This window comes from Rattus norvegicus, chromosome 18, assembly GCF_021556685.1.
Source record: "Rattus norvegicus strain SHRSP/BbbUtx chromosome 18, alternate assembly SHRSP_T2T, whole genome shotgun sequence".
In the NCBI taxonomy this organism is placed as follows: Eukaryota; Metazoa; Chordata; class Mammalia; order Rodentia; family Muridae; genus Rattus; species Rattus norvegicus.
This window is the reverse complement of record NC_141551.1, coordinates 25,837,941-25,841,270: the sequence shown is the minus strand read 5'-3', so window position 1 is coordinate 25,841,270 and position 3,330 is coordinate 25,837,941. Positions and strand designations below refer to the sequence as shown.

General features: G+C 50.1%; 1 non-coding gene across 1 annotated transcript; it reads right to left on the bottom strand.

Moving 5' to 3' along the window:
- Positions 1 to 584: 584 nt before the first annotated feature.
- On the bottom strand, positions 585 to 719 carry LOC120098385 (small nucleolar RNA SNORA17). Its single transcript, XR_015643197.1, has one exon. It is a non-coding gene; the product is annotated as a small nucleolar RNA SNORA17 (small nucleolar RNA).
- Positions 720 to 3,330: the final 2,611 nt, after the last annotated feature.

The following is a 3,330-nucleotide window of genomic DNA, read 5'->3' as shown; positions in this document are numbered from 1 at the left end:
TTCCCAGGTGATTGGTGGGGCCAGTTCACAACCTCAGACATCAGTATGTCTGTGGGTGTCAGCGCAGACCAGGGACGTCCACCTGGCTTAGGTGGTAACAGACCCCTGCTGCTGTAGGGCCATAGCCTCGATGTGGCCCCTATGGCAGGACAGGCCAGGACCCCACCATGGTCCCAGGTGGCAACACAGGCTTCTCACTTTAGGCTGTTCCTCACTAGAGCCTCCAGTCCTGCCTCTCTTCATTGTGCCCACACCCTTCTGTTCCTCTTTCTCTTCCATTTCTCTACCACTTACTCGCTCCTCTTAGCGGCACCCAGGGTCTCTCGGGGTCTGGGGTTGTTTTAGGAGTCGTCTCAGGAGTGCTGTGCTCCACTTGCGCATTATGGGTTATCTCGAGCATGGCGCTGGTCTGGTGGTCGTCTCAGGCTTGCTTTTTGCCTGACCCACCTGAGTCTCTCTTGGACTCACTCAGACCCGGAGGTCCCAGCCAGGGTTCTATTCTCTGGCTTACTTCCCGTCCTGGGAGCCCTCCAAGCCTGCCTGGTGCCAGACTGGTGGTGATCTCAGATTTACTTTTTTCAGGGAATATTAAGCTAACTAATCATTCAGACATTTATAGGTCAGAAGACTGAACATAGACATAACCTCTCTTCTCTGCCACCTACTGTCACGCGTGTGACAGACACAGCAGCCACATCTGCAATGCCTCTAGGAGCCAGAAGAGGGCGTCGGATCCTTTGATACTGGAGTTTTAGATGGTTGTGAGCCACCACTTTGGTGCTGGGTCATCTTTCCAGCCCCAAGGTAGCCTAAAAACTTCCAGGCCTGAAATTTTTAATAGCGTAAGGCAATGCAGTCTTTAATGAGCAGTTAACCTCCGAGCTTTGAAGAGTCCTGAAAAGAGCCCAAAGCCGCTAACTCTTGTAAATGTGCAACAGAGACAAAATCTGCTGTAGGCCTTAAAGGGAAAAGCTAGGACTACACAGCGTTAGGTCTCAATTGTTAGGCTGAAAGGCTAGCTGAGCTGCTGATTAACATACCAAAGCGGACGCTGGTCAACAGGCTGTCAGCGTTGCAAATTCTCCTCACAGAGTTCTGGTTCCTCACACTCCTTACCACCCCTGCCCGACCCTAAATCTCTCCAGCCCCTGAGCTTCCCTTCCCTTCCCTTCCCCCAGCTTCTGATTCCTATACAACTCGGCCATTTTCTCTTGCTTCTTTTGGTTTCCATGCACTCTCTTGGCCTCTTGGCCCTGGGTCCCCTCCCCTGGCCTCTCCTATCCTCTTTCTCTCTCTTCCCCTACTCCTTTCCCGGGCCTGGTTCTGGATCTTTCCACTTGCCTCTGGCTGTGCACTTGTTCATTCTCTCTCTCTCTCTCTCTCTCTCTCTCTCTCTCTCAGAATAATATCTGATAGGTTATTTCTCTGCTGTCAGTATAACTAGCCAATTCAAGACAGATTAGATTATATTAAAAGCAAGTTTATTGGGAAACTGCTCTCAGGTGGGCGAGTTCACTGGTCCCAAGGACTAAGGCCAGGGAACTCACCCTGGGGAAGGGGATAGGAAAGGGAGAGAAAAAGGTGCGCATGCGCATGCGCAGAGAGAAAAGAGACGATGGGGGAGAGAAAGATAACTCAAAATGTCTGGATTATATAAGGAGGAGCCTCTAGGGGAAAGGAAGAAAGTTCAGCATTGAGGACAGGGTGGGAGAAAGGAAGAAAGTTCAGGGTTGAGGGCAGGGTGTGCCAAGTACAGACTGAGGGATGCTGGGATAACCTAGAGGCCAGGTCTGCTTTGGTATGTAAAATATGCATCTCTGCCGGTCTGCGTTTCGACCTGCTTGGGGGTGGGGGTGGGGGAGCCGGAGAACTGCTAGAATGTCCTTAGGGAAGGCAGAATGCCATCTAGGATAGGGGTCCCGCTCCGTCTTCTTCTAGACGAGGAACTGCAAGATCTGGGATGGATCCTCAAACTCCTGTGTACCCAGACACAGCTGGGGAACTTGAGGCGTTGATAATGGTTGTCCCCATCCTCCTGTGTGCCCAGACAATGCTGGGATCCTGGAGGAGTTGGGAACAGGGGTCTGAGGGACTGGCCAAGCCCAGGATGAGGTAGAATCCCGCTTGGCTCCGAGTGAGTACCGGAAGTATGGGGGGGACTGGAAGAGCTGCCTTGTCCTGGAGAATAGGCGAGGCTTTTTACTATTCCCAGCAGAGATCATTGATGAAGAAGGTGGTTGCTTGTCCAGACTGTTTTATTCATGGCAGATGAGGATGCATATGTCTTACTCAGGGTGAGTCAGGGATTAAACACCTTGTAGGAAGGGATGCCCAGGAAGGGAAGCTCATTGGCTAAACACCTGGGGCCTATCTAGACCCCTCATTAGCACTCCAGGTTTTCATGACCAGTTGTCATGGTCCTCTTAGTGGGGTGTTGTGGTCACATGTTCCAGGACAGGTAGTCTGGCCAGGAGCCGATTCTAACACCTACCGCTCCCCCCCCACCCCCCCCACCCCCCGGAGCTGGGGACCGAACCCAGGACTTTGCGCTTGCTAGGCAAGCGCTCTACTGCTGAGCTAAATCCCCAACCCCACACCTACCGCTCTCAATTGTGAGATTTACCGGGAGTTTTGATTCTGCGTCCATCTTACCAGTTCGTCTGTCTGGTAGGACAGTTCCACTTGCCCCCCCCCCCCCACTTCAGTCCCTTGTCCCGGGGTCTGACACCGAACATGAAGGATGTTGGACACGTAACAGAATGTTCAGTAGCTATTTTACTTCTTCTTTTGAAAACCCTTTGTTCAGTTTCATCACAGATATTTTCTGATCGGGTTATTTGTTTTCTTGACACTTAGTTACTTGGGTTCTTTGTGTATTCTAAATACTAAGCCTCTCTTCGGTATATAGACGGAAAGGATTTCCTCCAGTCTCCTAAGCAGGCTGCTTCTTTACTTGGTTGACAGCAGCCTTTGCTATGTATAAGCTTTTTAGTTTCCTGAAGTCTTATTTGTCAATTGTTGGTCCACAGGCAGGAGAGCATCCTGGACTTAACTTTGTATAGCCTTCTAAACTGCACCACAGCCCAGAGAGAGCATGTAGAGTCCTTAATAAGTTTATTCTCAGTTAAAAATAAACACATTTTAAAAAAGTGAAAGAAAAATGAATTTAAAAATGAACGAGGTAGCACAGTGTGCTTCTTGTTACTATATTGTGGTTTCTTTGAACTTGGAAGATTAGGGAGGATATCAGGAAAGGAGCATGTTGGAAACAGATATGACTCTAAGAAAGGGAGACAGCGGTGGGCAGATCTGGATGAGTTCAAGGCCAGC